General features: G+C 51.2%; 1 protein-coding gene across 3 annotated transcripts in view; it reads right to left on the bottom strand.

Moving 5' to 3' along the window:
* The window catches only part of TIMELESS (timeless circadian regulator), a 466,894-nt gene that overhangs the window by 107,462 nt on the left and 345,326 nt on the right, over nucleotides 1-14,106 (bottom strand). The gene's annotated exons all lie outside the window — the stretch shown is intronic.

Genomic DNA, 14,106 nt, shown 5'->3' with positions numbered 1-14,106 from the left:
GGGCTGCTGAATTCATATCTGTGCATAGAATACATAGCAGTCCCTCCATTAGCGGCGGCCGCCCGTGCCAGCTGCAGCAGTTTGGAAAAGTGTCTTGAGAACAGCCTGTCCTACAGCTGCCTGCTGTTTGGAGTGCACGTCTACACAGTAATGCTTGGTAAATGTGTGTGTGGTAGACCATGTGGCTGCTCTACATATGTCCTCTAAGGGAATGTTACTTAAAAAAGCCATAGAGGCCCCCAACTTTCTAGTGGAGTGGGCTCTTGGTGGAATGGTAAGAGTGCGTTTTGCCTTCGCATAGCAGATCTGAATACATTTCACGATCCACCTAGCAATACCAGCCTTTGAAATAGGGTTACCTTTGTGATGTGGCGCAAAGGCAACAAAAAGCTGCTTAGTCTTCCTAAAACCCTTGGACCTATCAATGTAATACATTAGGGCCCGTTTAACGTCAAGGGTATGGAGCATCCGCTCCGCCAGTGACTCTGGATTTTGAAAGAACACCGGCAACTCAATTGTTTGGTTGATGTGGAATTGAGACACAATCTTGGGTAGAAATTTAGGGTTAGTGCGGAGCACTACCCTGTTTGAATGAACTTGGAAGAAAGGCTCTTGGATTGTGAGAGCCTGCAGTTCACTAACCCTCCGTAGCGATGTAATTGCTACCAGGAAAGCCACTTTCCACGTTAAGAACTGGATCTCGCAGGAATGTAGTGGCTCAAAGGGAGGACCCATCAGTCTTGTAAGAACCACATTGAGGTTCCATTCAGGAGCTGGTGGAGTCCGTGGCGGAATGACTCTCTTGAGGCCTTCCAGAAATGCCTTGATGGCAGGCACCTTGAAAAGTGAAAGGTGCTGTCTATTTTGAAGGTATGCGGCCATCGCAGACAGGTGAATGCGAATGGAAGTATATGCCAAATTACACTTGTATAGATGGAACAGGTAACAGATGATGTTCTGAATCGAAGCATCTAGTGGATTAATGTTGTGGTTTGCGCAATAGATGACAAACCGCTTCCATTTTGCTGCATAACATGCTCTAGTAGTGGGCTTCCTAGCCTCCCGAATGATGTCCATGCAATTGGGAGGAAGGTTGAGGTAGCCAAACTCTAGGACTTCAGGAGCCAGATCGCCAGGTTGAGCTGTTGCGGATCTGGGTGCTGAATGTCGCCATGACTCTGCGTCAGAAGGCTGGGTGTGAGATGAAGCCTTTGGTGCGGTACCACGGAGAGTTCCAGAAACGTGGTGTACCATGGTTGACGAGCCCACGTTGGAGCAACTAGGATGAGAGTCATTGAGTGCTGCCTGAGCTTGCGCGCCACCAGCGGTATCAGAGGTGCTGGGGGAAAAGCGTACGCTAATCTGCCTGACCAGTTCATCCATATCGCATTGCCCTGCGACTGTGGGTGGGGGAACCTGGCGGCGAAGCTTTGGCATTTTGCGTTCTCCCTTGTGGCGAACAGGTCGATCTCTGGATGACCCCACCTTTGGAAGTACGGTTGGAGTACTGATGGATGTATCTCCCACTCGTGCATCTGGTGGCTGTGCCTGCAGAGCAGGTCCGCCATCTGATTGTCCTTGCCTGGGAGATGTTCCGCCATGAGTAAAATGTTCCTCTGAATGGCCCACTTCCACATGCTCTGAGCCAGATGAGACAGCTGCGGAGAGTGTGTGCCCCCCTGCTTCTGAATGTAGTACATGGCCGTCATGTTGTCCGTCCGGATCAACACAACCTTGTTGCACAGATGTACTTTGAATGCCTTTAAGGCCATGAAGATCGCCATCAATTCCAGTACATTGATGTGCATCTTCCTTTGCTGTAGCGTCCATAGTCCCTGCACCGTGTATTGGAGTACATGCGCTCCCCATCCCTGGAGAGAAGCGTCCGTTGTCAGGACAATCTGCGGCACAGGCTCCTGAAACGGTCGGCCCTTGCAAAGGTTTTGTGGATTCCACCAATGCAGAGAGTTGTATGCCCGACCGCTCACCAACACTAGGTCTTTCAAGTGCCCATGAGCCTGAGTCCACTGACGTGCTAAGCACTCCTGAAGCGGACGCATATGTAGTCTCGCGTGTGGGACTATGGAGATGCAGGAGGCCATCATGCCTATCAACTGCATGAACACTCTTGCTGGAAACGAGTGTTGAGGTCTGAATCGTTGGATCAGTGACTGAATGCTGTTGACTCTCACTGAATTTGGCTGCGCAGTGGCCGCCCGAGTGTTTATGGTCGCACCCAGATACTGTCGTATGTGGGCGGGCTGGAGATGGGACTTTGGATAATTCAGTGAGAATCCCAGATCGTGCATAAGGTGAATGGTGTGGGACACATGGTCGGCGCACTGCTGGGCCGACTTTGCTTGAATGAGCCAGTCGTCCAGATAGGGGTAGACGTGGATGTTCTGACGTCTGAGATGCGCCGCCACCGTCGCCAGGCACTTTGTGAAGACCCTGGGCGCTGTGGTGACCCCAAAAGGCAAGACCTTGAACTGGTAGTGCTAGTCTTGAATGGTGAACCTGAGGTACTTTCTGTGTGAAGGATGCAGTGGAATGTGAAAGTACGCATCCTTGAGGTCTAGAGTTGCCAGGAAGTCCCCTTGCTGGAGCAGTGGGAGAACCTGCTGCAGCGTGAGCATATGGAAATGTTCTGACAGAATGTAAAAGTTGAGAGGTCTGAGGTCTAGGATGGGCCTGAGGGATCCGTCCTTCTTCGGAATTAGAAAGTACAGGGAGTAAACTCCTGTACCTCTTTCCTGCAGGGGCACGAGCTCTATTGCTCCTTTTTGCAGCATGACGTTGACTTCCTGCTGCAACAAGTGCAAGTGCTCGCCGGACATAGGACGGCTCTTTGGGGGTATGTTGGGTGGAGTGGACATGAGCTCCAGACAATAACCATATTGGATAAGAGATCTAACCCACCTGTCCGTGGTGATGGACTTCCACACGGGCAGGAACTGCTGGAGTCTCCCCCCCGTGGTCGGGGGGCAGTGACAAGGCGTCACTGTTTGTTGGTGGTGGAGGACCTGGAGCTGTTATTACCACGTCCTCTGCCTTTGACGTTGTTGCCACTGTATCCACCCCGACCCTTGTTGGTATAGGAGGGTTGGGTGTTACTTTTATAGAATTGCGTCGACTGGGACTGTTGACCCCTTGAGGTGCCTCTATTATTGGAGCGATGAAAGGAACCACCCCGAAACTGCTGGGACTGCAAGGCACCCATAGACTTAGCAGTGTCGGTGTCCTTTTTCATCTTCTCGAGGGTGGTATCAACTTCTGGGCCAATAGTCTGAATGTCTGGTTTGAAACCGGATATTCTGAGCCATGCATGTCTACGCAGTAGAACGCTAGTGTTTATTGCCCTCGAGGCGGTGTCAGCCACATCCAGAGCGCACTTAATTGAAGCATTGGTGATAAGCTTCCCCTCCTGTATCAACATTTCTGCTCCTTCCTTATATTGATCTGGCAAGTGCTGTAGAAGGGTTTCTAGAGTGTCGTAGTGTGCCCTGTCGTAACGCGCAAGTAGCGCCTGTGTGTTGGATATGCGCCATATGTTGGCTGCCTGCGCAGCAACACGTTTCCCCGAAGCCTCAAATACTTTTGATTCCTTGTCTGGGGGAGGAGCATCACCCGTAGTCTGTGAGTTGGCTCTCTTGCAAGCATTGGAGACAACCAAGGAATCCAGAGGCAACTGTCCTTTGATGTATGTTGGATCAGTGGGCGCCGCCTTGTACTTCTTGTCGATACGTGGGTTGACGACTCTTGCTCGGGTGGGCTCCTTGAAGACCTCTGGCGCATGTTTTAACACCCCTTTTAACATTGGCAAGGTCTTTACAGTTTTCTCAGCGACTGAAAAGGTGTCAAACAGAAAATCGATGTCTACAGGGTCAGCATGGAGCTCGACGTCATGATTGGCTGCCGCTCTTTCAATTAGAGCATTGAAAGCTGCAGAGTCCTCAGTTGGGGAAGTCTTTGCTGAAAAAAGCTGAGGCTCCTGTCCTGAATGCAGGTCCCCAGGGTCGCCACCAGCAGACCAAGGCTCAGTTACATCCTCAGGGTCTGAGTAGACTGGATAGGCATAACCATCCTCGTCGTTACCATCACCCTCCTCAACATTAGAATGAGTGGGTGAAAGTTCATGGCCTTGAGGTGATGCTGGCTCCATAGGGGCCGAGGCACCAGCAAAGTCCACCTTTTTCTTAAGTGGGATTTAGAAATGTTCTAATGCCGGTTCAGGGGTGATCTTCCTTTTAAGGAGAGAGAGCTTGCCGGTGTTGGCGTCGATGATCACTTCTCGACGCTCTTCTTCTGCCAGTGGTTGGTGTCGCGGGCTTGGAACCACCGACGATGCCCTCGGCGTCGAAGATAACTTCAAGGGCACACCGGCCCCAGGTTTTGCCGTGAAAGCCTTCGGCACCGTCTTTGGCGGCAACGTGAACAGAATTGGCGTTGTTGTTTTCACCAGCTTTTGGATAGGCTTGGGCGGCACAGTGTCCTTCGGCTCGACTGCTGCGGCCCCCTCTCTAATACGCTGAAGGGACTCCGTGACCTTCTTAGTGAACGAGGCGGAGGGACGCACCGACTCGAGAGAGTCTTCTGAAGCCGGTTTTGGGACGGCGACCCATGACGCAGTCTTCGGAGCCGACGCAGCTGCCCCCTTGGCCTTGTCGAGTGGAAGCGTGGCAGTGAGAGACTTGGGGTCGTCCTGCAGCCTCTTCGTGGCCTTCTTATGGTCGTCGACCTTCTTGGTATCGATGCGACTCTTAAGTGCGTCGACTAACTTCGGCGCCGACGCAGCCGCGTCGGCCGTTTTTACCTTCGGCTTCGACACCGTAGTCTTCCGGTCGGCCATTTTGGCGTGGCTCTTGAGCTCGACGGCCATCTTGGATTTCTTCGGCGCCGAGGCCTCCGAAGTCTTCGACCCGACCAGTGCGACTTGAGCTTTCGGTTTCGATACGTTTGGCATCGAAACCGATGGTTTCACTTTCGGTTTCTGTACCGTGAGTGGTGCCGTATCAATGTCCGTGGCCGGGCCTGGAGGCGGAGCCGTGGGACGGGAATCAAGGTTTTGGGTAAGGCCCGAAGGCGATCCCTCGGCCTTGGCCTTAGAATGGTGGCTGGCCCCGGAGTCAGTGTGAGGAAGCTCTTCTTCCGAGCTATCCTCTACGGTGGCAATGGCCCCGTCGTCGTCCCCTACCTCCTCGACGACTTCATCGAAATCCTCGTCCTCCGCATCGTAGTCTTCCTCGACCTCCGACGCCGGGTTAGATTCCGTGATATCTTGGATAGTGTTGTCGCCGACATCCTACGTGTCGAAGATGTCCGTCCGAGGGGGTGCCGATCGCTGGGCCTGCAGTCGTGCAGCTCGGCGGAGCTTAAGTGTCTTCTTCAACCGGAACTTGGAGCAGGCCATACACTTGGCCTCATCGTGATCTGGCGACAAGCACTTATTGCACACTGGGTGCACGTCGATATGTGGGTACTTTGAGGCACACACCAGGCACCTCTTAAATGGACTTCGTTCCATGATGAAAGTAGTCTGGAGCGTCGTGTAGGCCCGTCCGCGCCGAAAGCACGCGGAAGGGCAATGTTGGTTTGGAGTCGATGAAACTAACGAACCCGAACGATAAACAATACCGACGCGAGTCCTAAAGACCTTTTGGTCTCGAGTAAAATAAGTCAAACAACTATTGATTCCGACAGAGGGAACCGAAACACATCCGAACCCAATGGCGGAAAAAAACAATCTGGGGATGGAGTCGATGCCCATGCGCACTGTAGTCCAGGGGAGGAGCCACCTATCTCGTGATACTTCGAAGACTCTTCCGGGACAACAATATGCAATCATCCGGACCCAACACTAGGTGGCGATCTATGCACAGATATGAATTCAGCAGCCCACATGCCTCGAACACCCAAAACAAGGCAGAATCCAGAACTGCTCCGATGAAGGGGAGCTTTTGAGAGGGACTCCGGTGCGACTTCGGAACGTTGATAGAGAACCCTAGCAAGTGCAGGAGGTCGGCAGTAGTCTAGAGGTGGTTGACGACTGACAGGGGCGAGCCTGCCTTCAACAACCAGTCGTCGAGGTAGGGGAAGACTGACACCCCTGACCTGCGCAGATGAGCCGCGACCACCGCCATCACCTTCGTGAACACCCATGGGGCACTGGTAAGGCTGAAGGGTAGCACAGCAAACTGAAAATACTCCTGGCCTACAGTGAACCGCAGGTAGTGCCGGTGGACCGGCAGGACGGGGATGTGAAAATAAGCGTCCTGCAAGTCCAACGCAACCATCCAGTCTCCAGGGTCGATAGCAGTCAGGACCTGAGCCAGAGTTAGCATTTTGAATTTCCCCTATGGAAGGAAGCAATTGACGTCCCGGAGGTACAAGATGGGGCGCAGGCCCCCCTTGTCTTTCTTGGGGACTAGAAAGTAGTCGGAACAACAACCACTCCCTACTTCCTCCCCGGGAACGCACTCGATGGCCCCCTTGGCCAGGAGGGCCGTGACTTCCTGTCGGAGAAGAACCAAATGAACCCCCGACGTGGTGGCATCAAGGTGGCATGGCTGGAGGGGAGGACTGAAAGGGAAGGAAGTAACCTTGGCAGATTATCTGCAGCACCCACTTGTCCGATGTAATTTCGAGCCAGTGGGGGAGGTGGTGGCAAATCCTGCCACCCACCGGCGTGGGCTGCTCCCTAAAGCTCAAATTAGGAAGGTTTGAAAGCAGAAGCAGCGGGGGTGGAGGTGGACTGACCTGCACACTGGTTCCCCGCCCCACCCCTGCAGAAACAGCAACCACGGCCGGGCTGAGGCTGGTTCTGCACAGGCTTGGTGGATGTGCCTGCCTGGGTGCCTATACCCTGGCCACGAAAGGAACGAAAACCAGGAGTGGCCGAGCTTTTAGTAGAAAGACCTAAGGACTTGTCCGCAGCCCTTGAGTCCTTTAAGCACTCCAGGGCACTGTCAGCCTTGTCGCTAAACAAGCGGCTGCCATCTAAAGGCATGTCCATGATCGAGCTCTGGACATCGGGCGAGAACCCAGTCGAACGCAACCAGGCGTGGCGCTGCAACCCAGCAGTCGTAGAAATTGCCCTGCCTAATGAGTCAGGGGTGTCCAACACACACAGAATGGAGAACTTAGCCACATCCTTACCCTAAGCAATTGCCTGAGAAAGGATAGCTTGCACCTCCTCAGGACACTGAGGCAACACCTGAACAATGGCATCCCACACTGCGTGGGAGTAGCGACCCAACAAGCAGGCGGTGTTCACCGACCAAAGCTGGCCGAAGAAAACAACCGCTTCCCAAACTAGTCCACTCTTTTAGAGTCCTTATCTGGCAGGGCCGTGGGAAAGGTACTCTGGGACATCGAGGCCTGAATGACCAGGCCTCTCAGGCGTAGGGTGAGTGGTCAAGAAGGCGGGGTCACCGGGCGCCGGCCGTTGGCGTCTGTTGACGTTTTTATCCACAGGGGCCCCCGTGGCTGGCCTTGACCAAGTGCCCAAGAGGACCTCTGTAAGAGCGTCATTGAAGGGAAGGAACGGCTCTGATGAAGTAGATGCCCTCTGGAGCACCTCGATGAGGAGGTTGGTCTTTAGGGCCACTGTGGGGAGGTCAAGGTTGAGGGCCTCAGCAGTCCGACTGAGTACCATAGTGTAGGAGGCACCCTCCTCCGTCGTAGGCGGGGGAGAGGCGAACCCTGGATCAGAGAAGACATCGAGGTCGCCTGCATCTTCCAAGTCGTCCACCCAATCTTGTTCGGAGACACACTGCCGGGCAAGAGGGTCCTCCGACCCTTCCCAGTCTTGGTCCTGGAACCGGGGCAAGGGAGGGGTAAACAGCACCCAGTGTGGCGCTGAGGGTGGCGCCAGGGCCGGCAACGCCGCACCTCGTGGCGCCGGAGCCAACGGCGCAGGATCCTGTGGCATCGGGGTTGGAGCCACCGGGCCAACAGGATGTGGACACGGGACCGCAGGGCCAGAGGGTTAAGAAGGCGGTCCATGGCAGCAAGAAACTTTTGCACCTGTTCGGGAGACGCCGACTGACCAGGGTATGGCGGGTATGCCGTGGGACTCCCAGGCTCCAGAGGAGCCGAAGGGGCGAAGCCCCTGTCACCCTCGTCCGCCTACGGGGAGCGACAGGGGGACGACGGAGAACGAACACGCTTCTTCGACTTCTTTTTATGGCATCGCTTACCGGAATCCGAAGGCGAAGACTTGGAGCCTGAGGAGCAACGGCTCTGGTCCCGTAAGCGATCCGGGGAATGGCCCCTAGACCCAGAGCGGCGGCGTGACGAATGCTGAACCTCCAGCAATTACCTGCGTCGCTCCCGCAAGGCCTTGGGGGCCATGGCTCGACAGTCCCGGCAGTCGTGGAGGCAAATATTGTGGGGGTCCACCACCGACATATTACGGAGACAGGCCCCACAAGACTTAAACTGGGCATCCCTACGTGCACCAGGAGAAAAAAAAAAAGGGGGGGGGGACAAAAGTCTCAAAATAGTCAAAAAGTTACTAAGGTAAGTGCTCAATCTGGATCTGTGCTTACTGGCGAGGAAAAAGAAAGAACTGACGTCAGTGCGCATGGGTGGCGCCTAAGTACTCTCGTTTTACAAAAGGGGGTGGTGATGAACAGAGTGTCTGAATTGAGCAGACCACTCTTACCCAGTCCAAAGATCAGGGCTTGCACCATCAGGATTCAAGCAAACCGGGCCGAAGACGGCTGTAATGCCAGAAACCGGTCCCCAGGAGCTTGTTTCCTTCCCAGTGTAAGAATTGGCTTTTGTAGTTTGGTTTGCCCTGTTCCCATCATGCACTGGGACAGGAACAGACTAATTTGCATACAGCCAGGTTCTGAAACTGGGATGGTGCAGTGAGCTAAAAAACGGTGTTGGACCTAGCCCTGATCTCTTGACTGGGTGAGAGCTTTCTGCTTAATTCAGAGACTCTGTCCCTCACCACCCCTTGTTGTAAATATTTTTGTCCACCCTAAGCGTGGAAGGGTATTCTCAGATGTGAGACCCTTGCTCATTGCACCATCAGGATTCAAGCAAACCGGGCCGAAGACGGCTGTAATGCCAGAAACCGGTCCCCAGGAGCTTGTTTCCTTCCCAGTGTAAGAATTGGCTTTTGTAGTTTGGTTTGCCCTGTTCCCATCATGCACTGGGACAGGAACAGACTAATTTGCATACAGCCAGGTTCTGAAACTGGGATGGTGCAGTGAGCTAAAAAACGGTGTTGGACCTAGCCCTGATCTCTTGACTGGGTGAGAGCTTTCTGCTTAATTCAGAGACTCTGTCCCTCACCACCCCTTGTTGTAAATATTTTTGTCCACCCTAAGCGTGGAAGGGTATTCTCAGATGTGAGACCCTTGCTCATTGCACCATCAGGATTCAAGCAAACCGGGCCAAAGACGGCTGTAATGCCAGAAACCGGTCCCCAGGAGCTTGTTTCCTTCCCAGTGTAAGAATTGGCTTTTGTAGTTTGGTTTGCCCTGTTCCCATCATGCACTGGGACAGGAACAGACTAATTTGCATACAGCCAGGTTCTGAAACTGGGATGGTGCAGTGAGCTAAAAAACGGTGTTGGACCTAGCCCTGATCTCTTGACTGGGTGAGAGCTTTCTGCTTAATTCAGAGACTCTGTCCCTCACCACCCCTTGTTGTAAATATTTTTGTCCACCCTAAGCGTGGAAGGGTATTCTCAGATGTGAGACCCTTGCTCATTGCACCATCAGGATTCAAGCAAACCGGGCCGAAGACGGCTGTAATGCCAGAAACCGGTCCCCAGGAGCTTGTTTCCTTCCCAGTGTAAGAATTGGCTTTTGTAGTTTGGTTTGCCCTGTTCCCATCATGCACTGGGACAGGAACAGACTAATTTGCATACAGCCAGGTTCTGAAACTGGGATGGTGCAGTGAGCTAAAAAACGGTGTTGGACCTAGCCCTGATCTCTTGACTGGGTGAGAGCTTTCTGCTTAATTCAGAGACTCTGTCCCTCACCACCCCTTGTTGTAAATATTTTTGTCCACCCTAAGCGTGGAAGGGTATTCTCAGATGTGAGACCCTTGCTCATTGCACCATCAGGATTCAAGCAAACCGGGCCGAAGACGGCTGTAATGCCAGAAACCGGTCCCCAGGAGCTTGTTTCCTTCCCAGTGTAAGAATTGGCTTTTGTAGTTTGGTTTGCCCTGTTCCCATCATGCACTGGGACAGGAACAGACTAATTTGCATACAGCCAGGTTCTGAAACTGGGATGGTGCAGTGAGCTAAAAAACGGTGTTGGACCTAGCCCTGATCTCTTGACTGGGTGAGAGCTTTCTGCTTAATTCAGAGACTCTGTCCCTCACCACCCCTTGTTGTAAATAAGTACTCTCGTGACACCATCTCGGTGCTGACAATGCCAATGACGGACGCAGAGCCTGCAGGACGCCACTTACTGACGCGCAGGGGTACTGCTAAGCAAAACTTTCCGGATCAAGTCTGACGCCTGGGGATATTCTAAGGTAAGGAATCTATCAATAACGTGTCTCTTTCAGATATATTATATGTTCATTGAGGTGAAAATCCGAAGAAACCTTAGGAATAAATGTTTGGATCTGTTTAGTGCTTAATTTGTAAAAGAATATGTGCCAGGGCCCTGACCAGGAGGACACTGCCCCTTGCACCACCCATTGCTCCAGTCATCGCTGCCAAAGACAGTACCAAAACAACTACTAACCAGCTCTTTCCAATGCAAGTGCGACAGTTCAGATTATTCCAGATCCCCAAAGGTAAAGGAATGACTGAGGAGGCAGATAATTGTTGATGTATATTGTATTCATGCACAATCGTCATTCTACTTATCTCTAACTTAGATGAGCAGCGCCATCATGTGGCAGACTGTCATAAGTGCGGTGTTGGCAGTGAAGAGCCAAGCACCAGAAATCACCAGCTCAAATTAAGCACTGGATTCATTCTGAGAAGTACTAAATTGTCTGTGAGGCACAAGAGAAGAGCCAAGCACCAGAAATCACCAGCTCAAATTAAGCACTGGATTCATTCTGAGAAGTACTAAATTGTCTGTGAGGCACAAGAAGGTTCTTGAGTTGAGAAAGCCTGTATCTCCTCTACTCTCCTGGTCTGAGTGAGCACTAGTAACAAGGCAACCTACCATGTGAGAAATATGAGGTGTGCTCTGTGAATGGGTTTGAATGAACTCTTCATGAGTTGCCATTCCAGGGAAGGAGCCTTTACCGGAGGAAAATATTCTGAATAATTCTTTAATAAACTGATGATTCTGCTAGAGCAGAAAGAGAGAAAATGTGATGAACATCTATATCTTGATATTGATGTAAGCTGTACCTTTGACTGACGCATGTACCAACCATGACTGAGCTAGCAAGAGGAGATGGGGTAGCTCTCTGCCAGATTATACTCTTAAAGGGTGTAAATTTGATTTTTGGCACCATAGGCAGAAACATTTCCATTAAGGGTTACATGCCTTTATTGTGGCTTCCACCTTGACTTTGTTAGAAAACATTTGCTGTCCTGAGGAATATTGATATCTTTGAATTTATGGAATTTAGGAGCCATGCAAATAAGAGGAGAGAGGTAGGGTCAGGATGAAGGACCTAGCAGCAGTTCATCATCAAAAGTTCACAGGTTGTTGCTAGGTTAATGTGGTTGTATTCCGATAGCAGGAAAAGCTCTGTAAACTAATGCTGCGTGGGCCACCTTGGGGCAATCAGGAAGAGGCGACACAGCTCCGCTTTCCTCTTGTTGAGAACCTTTGGTATTAAAGGTATCTAGGGGATAAGGTAGGCATAAATACCAGACCATCTGTAGAAAGACATTCCAACACTATCGTTGTTGCAAAAAGATCTAGAGCTGGTTTGCCCCAGAATGAGAAGCTCATAATTGGCATCGACTGATCAAACTCTCATTCGATTCCAGTTCTGCTTAACATGTCTGCTAAGTGATTGCTAGTCCCGGGAACATATTCTATTTATTTTATTTATTTTTATTGTTTTCTATAGCGCGAACATGACCCTGCACAGGGTATCAGAGTGCTTTACAGTAGAATATAAAACATCATTTTTACATATTACTAGCCAGTGGTGAATGAGATAAGCAATTCCGTAATGGCAGCACCATTAAAAGTTCACAGAAAGATAACCCATCCGAAAGTTCACAGATAGATTTCCATAGAGTCTTTAGAACTTAACTGAGATAAAAACTAGTATAACATTCCAAACTTAGTACCATGGCTGCTTGTGTGAAAATTCTGCCCGCCCTGTATAATGAAATACTTGAAGTACAGTTGTAAGGATTAAGGGAGAAATTTCCTCATATATAATATTCAGCCCGAAGAGTTATTCTGTGTGTTGGTAGAAGGCCCCAGATTTGCTAATCTTTCTGTGGCAGTACCAGTGATGTTGTGCCGCTTTGTTTGTTCATGTACTGCATGCTCATGGTATTGTCCATGCGAACTAACACCGAAGACCCGGTTATCAATGGTACGAAAACTTGGAGACTGAGGTAGATGGCTTTTTTTTTTAAATGTATACATTTCCATCAAATACAAATTACAGCGGTAATCCACTGCAAGCATGGAAGGATTAATGGGACATAGTAGTGTCATTCCTATGCACAGTCATCATCAGATTTACTTGTTACTCTGTTGGTATCAAAAGTCCAGCAATATATACAACGTCCCGGTGTCCATACAGCGGACTTAACCTGCTTACATCCTCTGTGAAGAGACAACGCGCTGCATATAGAAAGAGAAAATAGAGGATAAAGCAAGAGGGGGAGGGCCGGAGAATTCTCCCTGGACGTTGATCGAAGTGTCTCAGCGACGCAAGCAGTCCCATCACAGATAACTGGAACAATCTCCTTGCATCACCTACCCATGAATGGCGGGGACCTCCACTCAGTTGAGCGGATAGGCTCCGAGGTACCTCTGTAACGGTTCTCATATATTCTGAGGACGCGCATGTGCTGGCATTAACTCCCAAAATTCTGATAGCTGGTTATGGCAGAATGCTGCACCTTTAAGCCAATCAGCCAAACACGGTTTCCGCCTGCGTCCCCAACAGATTGTCACCCGTATTTTAGCCAGCAGCAATAGCATAGCCGCTAGTTTCCTGTGTTCCGCCGGCACCTTTTCTACGTAGCCAAGTAAGGCAACCAGCAGGGTGCGTTCACATCTATAACTTATCACTTTTTACAACACATCAAAGATGCTTCCCCACTACCGCACAACATCCAGGAATTCCCACGCAGAGTGCAGGAAGAAGGCCTCCGGCATCCTGCATCGCACACATCGTGCATACTCACTCAAACCAGCACTATGCAGCCACACAGGAGTCCTGTACAGCCTGTGAACAAACTTAAAATTAATCAGTCACAGTCTGTAATTGGGTGACAGTTCCCTGGCCTGCGCGCATCAGTATGCCCACACTCCCTCCTCAAAGGAGACTCCCAGGTTTTTTTCCCCATTCGTGCTGTGCAGGGGAATACTTATCTGGGATTCAAACTGCATACCAGTGTATAAGTGGGTAGTGAGTTTGCGGGGTGAGGGGTTGGCTAGCTCTTCCAGGATTAGGAATGTAGGCGGTGCCAACGGGAACAAAATCATATTGAGCGTGCAGCACTAATCTGAGCTGGAAATATGTCATTCTATCCATCAATCCTGTGTGTTCATCCCCTAGCGCGGTATCCATGTTGATGAAGATGCCACCAGGGAACGCCTGCCCCATCATGTTTAACTGCAGCTTTTGAACTCGCTGGCAGACCCCGTCTCAGCAGTGAAAGGTAATTCTGGGTGTCTAGTGAGTGGCACTGAGGGTGCAAATAGTGTGTCCAAACGGGCCCTACAACGAATTTCCTGCCACAACCATACTGTGCAGTCGAACAAGTTAATCTCAGCCCGGGGGCGGTTCTGTTGTCTAGACAGCTCATATGCAGCGGAACCAGGACCGCCTGGTCAGTTTCAGGGGCGTTTGTGCCCCATAAACTGAGTTGGGTACATCCAATGAAATCCGAACTGGGCTTGCGCACAATTATAGTACAATTCCATGTCCGGAGCACCCAGACCCCCTTGTTCAAACAGAAGCGTTAGGATC

This window comes from Lissotriton vulgaris, chromosome 1_1 (assembly GCF_964263255.1).
Source record: "Lissotriton vulgaris chromosome 1_1, aLisVul1.2, whole genome shotgun sequence".
In the NCBI taxonomy this organism is placed as follows: Eukaryota; Metazoa; Chordata; class Amphibia; order Caudata; family Salamandridae; genus Lissotriton; species Lissotriton vulgaris.
This window is presented reverse-complemented; position numbering and strand designations above follow the sequence as displayed.